Raw genomic sequence first — 17,233 nt, forward strand, 5'->3', positions numbered from 1 at the left:
TCTTGTCAGATTTCTTTTTAAATATATAAATTTATATCAATTAAAGGTTTATATCAACAATGACTTTGATGAGTTCCCAACTTAGTGTCAATCAACTATTCTTTTGGAAGTTATGTCCATTGGAATGGTTAATCATATGGGAAATTGCAGTGTAACGCTCTCATGACATTTTTGTCAGCTAGTCATTATTATGAAAAAGATTAAATGACCAAAAAATATTGCAGTCTTTGTACAAATGAAATGTGTATATCGCTAGGGGACATCGGAACAGTGTTCTTTTACTCTGAGTTTTGCGCCTGATTAAAATACAGTTCCTATGTACGCGCTTCACTCAGCTCTACGTTCTGTTTGAATGGCTTTTTGGATCCTCGAGGCAGTTTGTCATAATGACATGCAAATTACAAAATTTGAAGGCTGACATTTTATTGAATGATGAATAGAAAGTAGAACAGAGTGTTGTCGGATCCTTATTTTGTATAGAAAAGTCATTTCAGGTTCTGAAATCTCTCATGATAAAAAAAGTTGAAAAAAAGAGACTGAAGATACCAAGGCTAATTCGAAACTCATAAGTGGAAGAGAAATTGACAACGCCATGACAAAAATAAAGACTAGGCGGCAAGAACCCAACCAATAACTCGGGTTGATCTAAAGGTGCTTCGGAAGGGTAAACCGATATAGCTCTAATAGTGGCACCTCTATTTCAATGATCAAGTCAGATATGTAAGTCATTAGCTTCAACCTATGTAACTTATATAAACATACATACAGGGGGAGGACTGGCGCCTTCAAACATGTTTAATCCCGCCACATTCTTTATGCGCATGTCCCTAGTCAGGAGCCTGTAGTTCGGTGGTTGTCGTTGGTTCATGTCCGTCATATTTGTTTTTCGTAAACTGTTTTGTTATAGATTAGATCGTTAGTTTTCTCAATTTAATTGTTTCATATTTTTCTTGTCAGGTCCTTTTATAGCCGACTATGTGGTATGGATTTTTCTCATTGCTGAAGACCGTACGGTTGCCTATATATATAATTGCTTACATCAACTCCATTTGATGTTTGGCGGATAGTTGTCGCATTGGCAATCATACCACATCTCCTTATTTTTATACAGTAGAACAATATGAGTCAGTGTATTTATAATTTGGAATTTGCATCTATTCAAAACGACATGCAGGACTTTCAAATGCATTTTTTCTTTTTATTTCACAAATGTGAAAGGGAGAAACATACACATATTTTATCGCAAAATCAACAATGAAAAGTAATTCAATATAACAGTATTTAGTATCTTTTTAAAGCATTTTTTTAATTGCATGCAGAAGCTCGATTGAACATTTTTGTCGCATCGTTTTCCGGTCACGATAGCTATATATAGAACATTATGAATTAAATATGTAATCTTAGTCGTTTGAATCAAACCATGTAATACTCTATTCTCAAAGTAGCTTTAACACGAAGAAAGATAAGCTATTATTGGTATTAATGTGCACTTTAATGACGTTAACATGCACAGCAGACGACTTTATTTTCCATTCAATTCGTTTTAGTACATTATGTTTCACTATTGTATAGGATAGTGCATTTTGTTGCAGGTTTTAATCACCAATGACTTATGCAAAGAAGCACAAAAAGAAAGTCCTAAACCAGTATGTTATTAGATTACCTCATATCTTATTATTTAGTAAGCAGTCTTTACCATTCGCAGACTTTTGCAAGATTTTGTGTAAACGAGTTACTTTTTCATAATTCTAATTCTTATTTTATTGGTGAGTGTCGGGTCAACAAAAATTTCCATTAAATGCATAATACAATATAAGACATTAATAAGACAACAACAAAAAAAGCATGTATATATATCTCAGTAGCATGAGTTCGAATCCCGGCGAGGGAAGAACAAAAAATTTGCGAAAGCAAATTTACAGATCTAACATTGTTGGGCTGATGTTTAGACGAGTTATATATATATAAACCCGTTTCATGACATCACCATATATACGTGTATTACAAAAGAGGCGAAATTGTTATGTAAATGTTAACAAAATCTTTGATCTGGGCATAATATATAGTGCATTTTATTGAAATTTACAAGACTTAGTAATGATTAAGGATTATTTTTATTTCGAAAAATTGAAATAAATAAGTCAAAACTTTAGTGCCAATATAGCCAAAGAATAACTTTTCTTGAAGTTAATTGCACCCATTAAGAAACATTTAATTACGACATCAGTGTTCGATCCCCGTCCGGGTCAAACTAAAGACTTGAAAATTGGTATTTGCTGCTTCTCCGCAAAGCACGTGGCATTTTAGAGTATCACTAAGATCAAAGACTGATCGGTCCGGAGTTAGAATAATGTGTTGGGTATAGTGTAACGGGGTTTTCCTGCGGACTATTTTCGAGCTCGCATCATCATATAGATATAAGGTGGATTACAAAATTCTGTATATCTTTTTATATAATTTTTTTTATGTTTTGTATTTATATATTGAACATATATACTACCATTTTATGTACATATAATTGATTGTAATGATTAATGTTTGCTCTTTGTTTGTGTGTCGATGACAATCCAGATTTTTGATTTTACATAAAAAAAATCCTTGACTCTTTGACTCATGAGACAGATTTAGGTTCGAGACCAGCAGTTTATGGATTCAAATGCAAAAACATTACATATGTTGTAGTTAAAAAAGAAAACAAAAAATCAGATACACCAAAATCATATAAGGATAACTTTGCCCAAAAATAACTCTCATCAGAGACATCATGGCTAAGGTCTGTTTTCTGTATAGATAATTTATGTTAATTCCTATAAATTCATTGAGGGTGCGATACACGATAAACACATAAAACACAATAAAAAAAAACAGATGAAGATAAGTCATCGTATAGTAAAAACTGCAAAACTAACACATGAAATTTAGATACCATAATAGTTAAAGTATACATTTTACAACAGAGATAAAAATGTCAATGCGCTTTAAGTTTCATGTGAAGATATCCGGCAATTACCCCCTCTTGGCTTTCCTCTATTGTTTAACGGTTACGTACATTGCAAAGGTGCATAGTAAATATAAATGTACATTAAGTTTCAGGTGATGATATCCGGCAATTACCCCCTCTTGGCTTTCCTCTGTTGTTTAACGGTTACGTACATTGCAAAGGTGCGTAATAAATAGAAATGTACATTAAGTTTCAGGTGATGATATCCGACAATTAAACCCCCCTCCCCTTTTCCCTTTTCTCTTTTGTCATGCTCCGGTTGGTTGACCTCTATCTTAGTACGATTACAGGCTTAGTTAACAAAAGAGTATAGTAAATGTCAAATTTACTTTAAGTTTAAGGGGATGATACCCGGCAATTACCCTCCCCCCTTTTTTCCCGTTTGTCATGACACCGGTTGGTTTTCCTCTATCTTGCTACGTTTATAGTCATTACAAAGGTAAATAGTAAATGTCCAGTTCACGAACAAGCCATATCATGGTGTAAAATAACAAAAGGATAATATTGATTATACTTTTCTGCTTCAAATTCTGTAATTAAAGAGATCGATTTAGTAATTAAAGCTGTAGTCTACATTCCAATATTTGTCAATTATTCCAGGATGACGTAACTAAGCTTACCTTTTAATCTCTCGTTAATCCGTCAAATCTGCAAATGAATTATTAGGTCAATTCTTCATTAGGGATATTACAATAACCATTCACAGCATCTCTGGCTGGTTTCACTGTTAATTTCAAATCAATCAACTGTTCTGACCGAGAAAATAGTTGATCAATATACACAGGCATTAATAAATAGATGGAAGCATTGTCGAGCTATGACATTTAATAGCTAAACGCTACAATGCTTTAATTGCTAGACATTTCTAAGAATTTTATGTGTTCAAATTTCGTAACACGAATTGTACCGGTATTATGTAAACTATGACTTTGCAGAGCCTCAGTGAATGTTTAATAAGCGATATCTTTTGGCTTTAATAATTATTAACTATTAGAAATATTAGTTATTGGATTTGAGAAAGAATTATTTACATTTCTCTGAGTTTAGTTTGAAGGAATTGATTCACTGAAGACATGAACAAACGTTGCGATTTATCACTTCAGAATTTAGAAAAAAATATACGGAAACTTTTTATTTACGGTTTCACATGTAATAAGCCCTGGGCTGATATGCATAAAACCACTTAAGTTAAGATATCCAATCGTAGTACTAATTTATCGTAGGACAAGTAGAAAAATCCGTCCATTCGGAACAAATCTTTATGCATACGGGCCCTGATATAATAAAAGAGAATGAAGAAAGTTTTGACGCATGATTTTCAGTAACAGACACATCAATGAAAGTTTTAACCCTTGTAATTAATGAGTGGAATTTAAGAACATACCATACAAGAAACCATAGATACACTCAAAGTTTTTTTTCTTTTTACTGCTGGATTGATTTATGGCTGCTTTACGTTTAGCGGTAAATTGTACGTGTAATTTCATTGCGATTACACGTGTTGTATTGGTACAAAACAATGTATCACATTTTTAAAGTTCCAATTCACAAGGTAACAGTTTGCAGGAAATTAAATTACCTTATGACAGATTATTCTGACTTCGAGTCGAGCTGCGGACTGGGGATCCATACAACACCACGACTACCCGCATTCAAGGCGAGCATGCTACCAATGGGACAACCGAGGCGACCTTTCCGGATTGCAAACATTCTCGTTTTCATATTTTCATAAAATATAAATATAAAACTAAATAAATCTAAATAGTGTCATTCATACCAGAGACATATATTACATGTCTCTGTTAATACTAAATCCTCGTATGTAAGCCATATAAACTTCAATGTGCATTTAATGTTTTAATCGTGTTTGCAAAGGTTAAAAAAATTAAAATAATAGTTTACAATATTTATACTATAGCAGTCCTAGGAAAACTATTCGAAGATATAAGTAGACATATTCCTCACTGTCCTATTTGACAGCAACCTGCAATTGGAAGAAAACAGTGGCTAAGAACATCTGACCGGATTGCATAAAATTTACATGATAATTTGTAATCTATTTAAGCAATTCGCTCGGTTAGTTTCCAATTTACTGTAGATGTACATAGTAGTAGCGATGATAAATGTATGGCAAGCCGTTTTACTATTTATTCTAACATCAAGATATCTCATATAATATATAAGATATCTCATATAATATGTAAGATATCTCATATAGTTTATAAGATATCTCATATAGTTTATAAGATATCTCATATAATTTAAAAGATATCTGATAAAGAAAATATAAGATATCTTATAAAGAAAATATAAGATATCTTATAAACTATATACAATTTTACAAAAACCTCACACTTCAACCTTTATAAAGGCACATTCAGTTTATAAAGAGAAATCCGATGAACAGATCAATGTCTCCTTGATTGTTTTGTTTTAAAACCTTGGATATCGACAAAAAGCAGATTGGACAAAGAACTCACTTATTGCATAGATCTAATGTAATCTATATGGTGTTTTTTTTAAAGATTTTATCTTCTTTACCGCTGGTCAGTGGTGGATGATTGTCTCATTGTTCACTAGTAACACTTAATCTGTAACCAAAACTAGATCAACTAGAAATAACCAAGTTAACAATACATGTACACGTTCAATAACTTTCCGGCGGCAACAGAGTTCAGTCACTCGTAGAATTTTGATTACGTATATGTTTGCAATTTGAAATTATGGGGGTTACAGCTTTGATTCCACACCATCATGTTTGACACTTATTAATTATTTTTTTTTATATATCCTCTTTTTCTTCTTTTCTGTATCCAAGGATTTGTATAGTAAGATCCTTGCTGTATCTAAACATCCTTTTCATTACCATACTCTTTATTAAAGTAAAACAACTATATATTCCTCCACCAAGTAGGTGTTTCTAGCAGTAAGGTATATCTTAAATAAATATTTATTCTCAGGAATAAAATTTAGTCACTCCTAATTTATCAGAGTAAGAAACAAGAGGCTCTCAATAGCCTAAATCATACATCTGCTACAAAATATATGTAATTTTGATATTATTTTTTCCCCTTTATTGCAATCAATTATGTTTGCTTGTTTGTAGATCTTATTGTGCTAAACTTCTTTGCTTTTTACATTTTTTTTCTATGATCTATGATGATTTCTGCAAAAAAAAGAAACTAGAGGCTCTAAAGAGCCTGTGTCGCTCAACTGTATCTTCAACAATGGCTACTTTTTAGTAAAAATCATCATTAAAGAGACATAACTCTATTAAGAGTTAACCGACAATTTCAATCATGTTGACATATTTGTAGATCTTATTGATTATCCTGCTGATAATTTTTCCTTTTTAAAATTTCTATTTGTCTATTATAGTTTTCAAGATAATAGACAAAAAATGCAAAAAAAGGTTAAAATTATCAGTAAAGGGCAATAAGGTGTTGACTAAAAATTTCGGCCATTCTGGCTTATTTGTTGATCTTGTCTTGCTGATCATGTGTGCTATTTAAAGTTTTTATCTTTCTATTACAGTTTTCAAGATAATAGCCAAAAATGGGGAAAATCGTCATTAAAGGGCAATAACTTCAATAAGGAGTCGACTGACAATTTCGGTCATGATGACTTATTTGGAGATCTTGTCTTGCTGATCATTTTTGCTAATTAAAGTTTCTATCTATCTAATATAGTTTTTAAGATTTTGGGCAAAAACGTAAAAAAATGGTAAAAATCGTCATTTTAGGGCAATAACTCTAATAAAAAATCGACTACAGATTTCGGCAATGTTTGACTTATTTGTAGATCTTGTCTTGCTGATCATTTTTGCTATGTAAAGTTTCTGTCTATCTATTAATATCTTCGAGATAATCTGATAATAGCCAAAACTTTCTAAAATGGTAAAATTCATCATTTAAGGGCAATAACTACTATAAGAAGTCATCTGACAGTTTTGACGTACATGAACAATAGGTTAAGCTTAACATTCTGATCATTTTAGCCTCAGTCAGATTTTCTCTATTTATTGCGGTTTTCAAAATAATAGGCAAAACTCGCATTTTACCCCCATGTTTTATTCTAGCCATGTCAACCATTTTGATTGGCAGGCAGGGTCATCGGACACATTTTAAAAACTAGATACCCGAATGATGGCATTATAGTTTGTTTTCAACTTATGAGTTTGAATATCTCTTTGGTATCTTTTTTAAGCTAAAAACTTTGAAATTTACTAAAAATTGACATTTCAGGGGCAATAACTCCAAACTGGTTGTTTATTTTTTTCTAAAAATATCACAGGAGATAGACCTTGACCTATTGATTATTTTGAACCCTTTCCAATTTGCTCTAACTCTTTAGTTTGTGAGATATCAGCAAAAAACTGCATTTTAACCCTATGTTCTATTTTTAACAACAATGGCCATGTTTGTTGATGAATCAAATCCCAGGATAAAATTCAGGCTGTTTTAAACATGATATCCTAAGGAACATTTAAGTAATAACAGTTTGGTAATATTTGGCTCAGTAGTTTCAGAGAAGATTTTGTGTTTATTTATGTAGACGGACGGGCGGACGACGACGACAGACCCCAAATGATGACAATAGCTCACCTTGCTTTTCTGAAACTACTGAGCCAAATGTGACCAAACTTTAGACTATAAAATGATAAACTAATGAAGATATTTTAAAAGAGATTAAATAAAACATTGTAAACTATAAACTTGTGTTGTGCAAATGATGCCTTGTGGGAAAATGAGAGTCAGATGTACAAAATAATTTGTTAAAGATGAACAAATGTAGATGTTGTGTATACATCAGTGATATAGCAACCCAACAACAAATAAATTGCTTCGCTGAGCGCAGCTGGATACGACCGCAGAGGTCCAACCCTGAACAGTTGGGGCAAAAACGGACACAATATTCGCGCTTGATACATGTCTGAATTTGGATTGTAATTAAATATTTGACACATAATAGGTTTCTGACACAGAATAACTGTAGTAGTCAAAGAACTTAGAATTGGTTATATTTGAATATGAATATATGATTTGAATATATATTCAATTTTTTGCTTTTGTGCAATACACTATGCTGTTGCGAATTGACCCCCCCCCCCCCCAAAAAAAAAACAAAAACAAAAACAAAACTTTTTTACCCCCCCCCCCCCCGTTCTTTTTTAAAAAAAACTTTGTAAACTTGTGGTACAATTTCAGAGAAATCCATACACCGTTCCACAAGTTAAAGTCATGAAACTAGACAAATGCTTATTTGGGCCCCTTTTTGGCCCCTAATTCCTAAACTGTTGTGGCCATAACCCCCAAAATCAATCCCAACCTTACTTTTGTAGTTATAAACCTTGTGTTTAAATTTCATAGATTTCTATGTACTAATACTAAAGTTATTGTCCGGAAACCAAATGTCTTCGGAAGACGCGGACGACAACGTGATACCAATATACAACCGCAAAATTGTTTGCGGTCATATAAAAACAAAGACATCTAGAGTTCAAAAAACAATCTTCAACCATATTCAAGTGTTGGTGCAATAGTCAAGATCTCAAGTTTATTTCCAAAAATAGACTATATACACCAATTTTCCCAAATTACAAAGACGTTATAATCATATGATGAAAGAAAACTACTGATGACGTCTCTGACTGATATATAGTAAACATGACCATCATTTCAGCAGTTACATATAATAGGCAACCTGGATATCAAATACATTCTAAAGAAAAATAATGCTTTAAATTTGGTGCTAGAGATTAATGATGCATATACTATATATTTAAAATAAGATAAATAGAGATCTACCTTCTTTCTTCCTTTGGTTTGAGTGATTTTAACTACTTACAAGCATCTTACAAACAATGCTGAATGCGATCACTTTTACCGTTCTAGAGTTATGCCCCTTTACAAATGGAAAAATTGCTGAATTTTTTGTTTCCGTTCTCTAACTTAAGTTTGCCTCAACCAAATGTTATGAAACTTATTCACAACTATTTTTTAAGATTTCTCGATTTTCTCCTATTATGTGTGCCTCACTGTTGTTTCTTGTTGTTTTGTTTTCTTGTTCACCTATTTTTAAACAACAGCTGTGGCTAATTTACATGTAACTAGCTGCCCAGCCTTCCAAATTATCTGTTGTCTTACTTGTATTTCTTTTTTCAAATTAGTGGTCATTTTGGTTATAGCTGAACTCTGCAGGTTTCTTTTTATTGTGCTTTCTACTTTTACCAAGTACAGCCTAGATGGGAGGGTGGGGATGCACATATGAAACTGGTTAAACCCTACCACATTTTGTGCCTGTCAGGATATCTGGACAATATGTTGGGTTTTTTCAGTAGTAGAGCGGTGGTGGTTGGTGTAGTACTGTTTACTATTATTAATAATTCCTTGTATCCTTTGAATTATAATTGTTTGTAGAATTTAGTAAAAAATAAAATATATAATAAACGAGCTTTCTATGAGTATTGCTTGGCAATACATAGTCCCCTACCAGTTAAAAATTCATTGTACTGGAACAAAATGCTAACTTGATCTAAAACTTGTCATGGTGTAAACAATATCACAAATATCAAGTCAATGTCTTCAAGCATGACGAAAAAAGTGTGGAAAATTGATTATTTGAGTGAATTTTCTAAGTCCAAGGACCAAAAATCTGCACAAAATCAACAGGCTGGAACAAAAATTCGAACGTGATCTGTAACTTGTCATGATGAAACTATATACCAATTATCAAATCAATATCTTCAAGCATGACGAAAAAAAATGAAGAAAACTGATTATTTGAGTGAATTTTCTAAGTCCTAGGACCATAACTCTGCAAATAAATTGCTTCGATGAGCGCAGCTGGATACGACCGCAGATGTCAAACCCTGAAAAGTTGGGGCCAAAATGGACACAATATTCACGCTTGATACAGGTCTGAATTTGGATTGTAATTAAATTTTTGACACATAATAGGTTTCTGACACAGAATAACTGTAGTCAAAGAACTTCAAATTGGTTATATGATTTGAATTTTTATTCAATTTTTTGCTTTTGTGCAATACACTATGCGAATTGACCTCCCCCCCCCCCAAAAAAAATAAAATTTTACCCAGTTTTTTTGCGATTGTGCAATACACTATGCTGTTGAAAATTAACCCCCCAAAAAAAATTATTTGAAGAAATTTTCTTTTAATTTCTGAAATCTAAAATGAGAAAAATTGTCCCCCTCCAATTTTTTTCACCTCCCCCCTTTCCCTTATTCCAAAAAATAATTCTTTCCCTCAAGTTATGGTCAGTATCTCAGACAATCATCATTTCTTAATTTACAAGCAGTGTAAGGGAGGTAATCAAACATTGTTATTTAAATTGATTTGGATTTTGATTTGGATTACCTCCCTTACACTGCTTTTAAATTGTTTCAATTGTCCTTTAACCAGAAAAACACTTGTTTTTCCACTTTTTTTGCCCCTAATTCCTAAATGGTTTGAGCCATAACCCCCAAAGTCAATCCTAACCATCCCTTTGATGTATGGAAACTTGTGGTATAATTTCAGAGAGATTCATACACTTTAAGGTTCCACTAAAGTCAAAATATAGGACACTTCATAAACATCTAAACTTTGCCTGTATTTTTCAACCTATAATGAGTAAAGTCCTAAACTATGAGAACATATGTTCATTTAAACATACTTAACATATACACACTGTGTAAATTGTAAATAAACTTGAAATTGTTATGCTGTGGCCAAACCGGTTCTTGGGATGAACACTAAATTTTCAAAAAAATCTGGAGGCCTGTGAGACGACTTAATTTGCTTAAAATTGGTATGGACGAATACTGTTACATGTAATGCAGGGCAAGCTCATGTTGATTTGTCACATACATATGTTTAAATGGCATATTTGTCCAATTTCTGTATTGTAACTTCGATATTTGTTCACCTAGATACATGTAATTAACTGAAACTCGAAAATCAACATGAGCTTGCCCTGCATTAGATATAACAGTATTCGTCCATACCAATTTTAAACAAATTAAGTCGTCTCACAGGCCTCCAGATTTTTTTGAAAATTTAGTGTTCACCCCAAGAACCGGTTTGGCCACAACATCACAATTTCAAGTTTATTTACAATTTACACAGTGTGTATATGTTAAGTATGTTTAAATGAACATATGTTCTCATAGTTTAGGACTTTACTCATTATAGGTTGAAAAATACAGGCAAAGTTTAGATGTTTATGAAGTGTCCTATATTTTGACTTTAGTGGAACCTTAACACAAGTTATTGTCTGGAAACTACAAAAATGCTTATTTGGGCCCCTTTTTTGGCCCCTAATTCCTAAACAGTTAGAACCATAACCCCCAAAATCAATCCCAACCTTCCTTTAGTGGTTATAAACCTTGTGTTAAAATTTTATTGATTTCTATTTACTTATACTAAAGTTATTATCCGGAAACCATCTGTCTTCGGACGACGCTGACAACGACGATGACAACGTGATACCAATATACGACCAAAAAAATTTTAATTTTTGCGGTTGTATAAAAACCATCAGACCAGAACAAAATTCGAACTTGATCTGTAACTTGTCATGATAAAACTATATATCAATTATCAAATCAATATTTTCAAGCATGACAAAAAAAAGTGCGGAAAACTGATTATTTGAGTGAATTTTCTAAGTTGAAGGACCATAACTCTGCACCAAAATGTCAGAACGGAACAAAATACGAACTTGATCTGTAACTTGTCCTGGTAAAACAATACACCATATATCAAGTCAATATCTTCAAGCATGACAAAAAAAAGTGTGGAAAACTGATTATTTGAGTGAATTTTTCTAAGTTCAAGGACCATAACTCTGCACAAAATCGTCAGAACGGAACAAAATTCGAACTTGATCTGTAACTTGTCATGATAAAACGATACACCAAATATCAAATCAATATCTTCAAGCATGATCAAAAAAAAGTGCGGAAAACTTATTATTTGAGTGAATTTTCTAAGTTCAAGCACCATAACTCTGCACAAAATCGTTAGAACGGAACAAAATCTGTAACTCGTCATGATAAAACAATACACCAAATATCAAATCGATATCTTCAAGCACGAAGAGAAAAAATGTGGAAAACTCATTTGCCGGACTGACGAATGGACAGACAGATCGATGGAGTGCAAACCTATAGTCCCCTTCGACTTTGTCCGTAGGGGACTTAAAAAAAAGTTTGAGCTTTATGTTGAGAATGTTTTTCTCTGGACATGAATAAAAGGAGATTAATATGATTATTACATATCACAATGGACTATGAATCTATTACATTTACAATTAATTTTATTTTTGTGGCTACAGACACAAATGATTTGAGTAAGAATATTTTTTTTACACTTGATAAATCATGTAGAAATAAACTAAGACATATTTCCATGGCATAAAAATAATTCTTCCAAAAATGAATGTCATTATATGCATTTTATTGTACAAAGCCACAACATATACATTGTATGTAGAATTAATTCTATGTCTTATGAAATATTTATATCAAATATTTGTTTCCTGGTCAGATGTGTCTGAACAAGAAATGAAAATTGATTTATAATACTGGAATAATTATTCATATAAAAACATTCAATAACAAATATCCTGCTTTCTAATCTCTTATTAAAATAGATTTGTTTGGAATAGCTTACAATAGAGGTTTTGCTCATTTTTGAAGGTCATACAGTGACTTCTAGTTGTTAATATCCTTGTCCTTTGATCTTTGGTTGAATGTTGTCTCATTGGCAATCATACCACATCTCCTTACTTTGATTAAGGAACCAAACATAAATAAAAAGACATATTAGGTTACATAAAAAGGAACATGATAAACAGATTTTCAAAAAAAAGTTACTTCTGAGTGCAAAAAAGAACAAAAAAAAAAAAAACATGTCCACACTTTTTCAAAATTGTCTTCAAAAAAGCAGTAAGAGTAGAGACTGATCAGTTTGTAGCCAGAATAATGTGTCTGAGTACATGTAGGTGATATGTCTTCATGCAGACTGTTACCATGTGAGCTTTTTATTAAAAATCACATATCTAGTAAAATTTAGGGTATATTCATATCTCATTAACATAATTTTCATCTTAATATGCATGGAATATATTCTGCTGGACATTAATGAGGGGCCTGATGGGTTATTTTTGTTCTTCGTGATCGGTGCATTTTCGCTATCGTGATCCGTTTTTCTACAGATTTTTTTTTTTTTTATATTTTCGTGATCCGTGATCATGGAAATTTATTTTCTGTGAATCATGATTGACAAAAAAATCAACTCGTGAATCGTGATGAGACCCCCCCATCAGGCCCCTCATTAATTATTCAATCAATCCTTAAGGTATATAATCACACAAAAAACAGCACCACATAAAACATATTAAAAAATACAGAAAGAAATCTATTTTCTGGTACCATCTTGATGATTGGTCCAATGTCATCAAGGGTGAAAACATCAAGGTCAAGAAGGCAATAAAAATACAATATATGATATATTCATATTTTTTATCATCTTCAAAATTTTTTGACAGCTTGATTGATTGTTGAGTGCTGAAACAAACAACAATCAATCAACTATAATTAAAGTTTTGATTTAGCACAAATATTTATATAAATATAAATCATTTTAAAATAATGACCTGTCAAATCGTACATCGATTTCGAGAAAGCCTGATAAGATAAGTATGATACCCTTCATGGCAGTTTATTAATTATGCACAATAATAACATAATTAATTAGCATATAAATTGTTTTGAAGACATTGGAAAAGTAACTCCTATTTTATGACTATGTATCTATACAAACTACTAAACCTCATAACAAGCACAAGTGAAAAATCAAAGCGAAAAACAAATTAAAAAAAACTTACATTATATTTTGCTTTGTCAGACATTCAACATTTCATATGTGTAATTTATGATAAAGAGAGCAACAATAAAGAACAAAGCAACATACTGCAGATAATTACACATAAGAAATAAGAACTTAAACAAAATACTGTTGAATCATTATAGCCACTACTTATCAGTGATTGTCTCCCCTCATTTTTCATATTATGCCTCTCCACATAAACTCCTCTCCATACTTACAAATGAAATACACACAAAATAAAAAGACTTTTTTGGCCCCAAAAGACTAAATCATCCAGTAAAAATTTAAGAGTAACATACTACTATATCACATAAATAATTAAAATATAGTGTTTCTATTGTAAATAAAACTATTCATTGTTTTTTTTTCTGATTACATTAATTTACATGTGTAAGTGTTAGGTAAAATAGGAGAAAGCTTGGCATTGAGTACCAGTTTTAATCTCCAAATTTTGATCAATATTTTAGTGTTGATCAACCAAAACAGTAAATGTAGTATAATACATATCAAATTAAATTATGAAAATACATAATAGACGCATGGAGTATATATACATGTTGAGATGATATCACATATTATATCATAAGAACCTGTGATTTAGTAAATAGTATGAAAAATGCAATAGGTACACTTTTCACAATCATAGAAATTCAAAAAATATATTCAACTTTCATTGATCAACAAAGTATTTAAGAAAAGATTAATACATCACAGCCAACAATTTTTAGTTGATCAAATGATGCAGGTATGTTCAAATAAATTCTAGGCATTAAAATTGATCAAAAACTATGCACTTTTATAAATTCTTTAAAAATAAGTTATTTGACAAAGTCATATGACCAGTTTGTAAGAAGAAAACTAATTTTTCAAGTTGAATTGTTATGTTGTATGTAAATGAAATAGTTTCAACTATACACCCTTTCTCGTCAGATTTAAACATTTTGCTGAATTTTACAACCGAATAAGGCTATTGATACACAATCAACACCCTTTGCCATTTATGCATATCGATAAAAATATATATAAATCCATTTTACACTTATGATGCCATGTTGAGAATATGTGAATAACAAGTTATGATTTTCTGTCACTGTACAGCTAACTTTTCAATGATGATGCCTTTTGTTTCTTACCTGAAACAAAAAGAAAAGGGTTTTCTATTAAAATATTAAAGTAACTTAGATAGATATAAGAAGATGTGGTATGAGTGCCAATGAGACAACTGTCCATCCAAGTCAAAATTTATAAAAGTAAACCATTATAGGTCAAAGTACGGTCTTCAACATGGAGCCTTGGCTCACACCGAACAGCAAGCTATAAAGGGCCCCAAAAATTACTAGTGTAAAACCATTCAAACGGGAAAACCAACGGTCTAATCTATATAAAAAATGAGAAACGAGAAACACTTATGAACTACATCAACAAACGACAACTACTAAACATCAGATTCCTAACTTAGGACAGGTGCAAACAATTGCAGCTGGTTTAAACGTTTTAATGGTACCAAACCTTCACCCTTATCTGATACAATAGTGTAACATCACAACATAGAAAGACACACTATAAAATAGACCTTATTAAGTTTACAATTTTAAATTATGCATTACATTTTTTGCATGCAACAGAAACAAATTATGTTTCATCAATGTAAAATATCAAATATAGGCCCTAATTAAATCTCTAGACCTATGGAAAATGTTTGCACTCATGACCATTACTGGCATGATGAAGAACAATAAGACAAGAGCTGCCTTTATATATGACAATTCTCATTCTGTCGTTACATGAACATTCATTCTATATTCCTTTTCCCCAAATTACTTGCTGGGTGCATGCAAATCACATGACGTGCTGTAAAACTTTTAACACTGCAAATCACATCATGACATGATATGCTGTAAAACTTAACACTGCAAATCACATCATGACAAGATATGCTGTAAAACTAAACACTGCAAATCACATCATGACAAGATATGCTGTAAAACTTAACACTGCAAATCACATCATGACATGACACTGCTGTAAATCTTAACACTGCAAATCACATCATGACATGATATGCTGTAAAACTTAACAATGCAAATCACATCATGACATGACATGATGTAAAACTTTACACTGACTAATTGCTGTTGTATAGCAAATTAATGAAGGATTGGGAATGGTCTTGCCTATATAAAATGTTATACAGTACATACTTTTTGGGAATGGTGGCAGAGGACATTTTAGCGACTAAAATCTGATGTATAACCAATTTGAGTACCTATTTTAGTGAAAAGCAACAGAAATAAATTCTTAGTAGAATGGTACATTTTAATAGTATCAAGACAGCACAATACAAAAACATCATGTACATAAAAATATAGCACTAAAAGTAAAAAAAAGTTAACTCAAATGTGTAATTGTCAGTTTATGTCCCAGTAAACCTGTGTAATGGGCTCTTGATATATCCCTGTACAAGCTTGTTCACAAAATTGTGATTAGATTGTTAAGCAGATTCATCAATACTTCTTATTTTAATATAAGTGGTTGTTTTTAATTTGATGATAGCATCCAGAAAATGTAAATGACTGATTGAAGTGCCAGGCCATCACATGTCACACTTTTATTTCCTCTGTTAAATTCCACAACATTTATTTCCATGATTAACCAAGTTGTAAATGCAAACAACTTAAACATAAAGCTAGCATTTAAATTTATTGATGTTCACAGTTTTAGTATGGTGTTTTATTCAACCAGGTAAATTTTTGTTAAAATGGGCTATAGACAAATACAGAGGATTGGATTAATTCGCTGCTGAAAAAGGCTATAATGTATGCGATAAAATGTCCCATAGAAGTTTTAAACTTTTCACTGAAATGTCCTGTGCCAGTTAGATAAGGGTTTAGCAAGCCGGAAAGATTGATTATGAGGAGGGGCTGAATTATTTGAATTAAATATTTTTAGGAATATAATTTTAGCCTCTAAATAACACAGATTATTTTAATTCTCCATTGAACTCATCTGAAACTGCCAAATACAAACATCTTACTGATTTATAGAATTATCTCCCTTAACCCCAGGGTGCCCTCTTAAACATTGAACTTTGACTTAAAAATGACAACCACCAGTTCATTTTTGTAAATCAAATGCATTTAATCATTTTAAAAATGATCAGAGCAATGCTGATTAACTTAGACGATACCTAGACCACTTGGCCTCTTGGGGTATTAGTAATCCTAAACTTTATCATTCAATCCCATTTTAAAGCCAAAAAAACATAGCAGAACTGTACAAGAAATGACGCCTCCGGGTGCAGGAGTTTCTCGCTGCATTGAAGACCCATTGGTGGCCTT

The 17,233-nt window shown here is 31.8% G+C and overlaps 1 protein-coding gene across 1 annotated transcript in view; it reads right to left on the reverse strand.

Annotated features, from left to right (window-relative positions):
- Positions 1 to 3,758, reverse strand: part of LOC127734821 (ankyrin repeat and death domain-containing protein 1A-like) — a 162,458-nt gene extending 158,700 nt beyond the window's left edge. The window contains exon 1 of the mRNA XM_052244858.1: positions 3,622 to 3,758. The gene's annotated coding sequence lies outside the window, so the exon portion shown is untranslated. The remainder of the gene's footprint in view (positions 1 to 3,621) is intronic.
- Between the last annotated feature and the right edge of the window lie 13,475 nt (positions 3,759 to 17,233).

The sequence above is a fragment of the Mytilus californianus genome, unplaced genomic scaffold (assembly GCF_021869535.1).
Source record: "Mytilus californianus isolate M0D057914Y unplaced genomic scaffold, xbMytCali1.0.p SCAF_3, whole genome shotgun sequence".
Taxonomy (NCBI): Eukaryota; Metazoa; Mollusca; class Bivalvia; order Mytilida; family Mytilidae; genus Mytilus; species Mytilus californianus.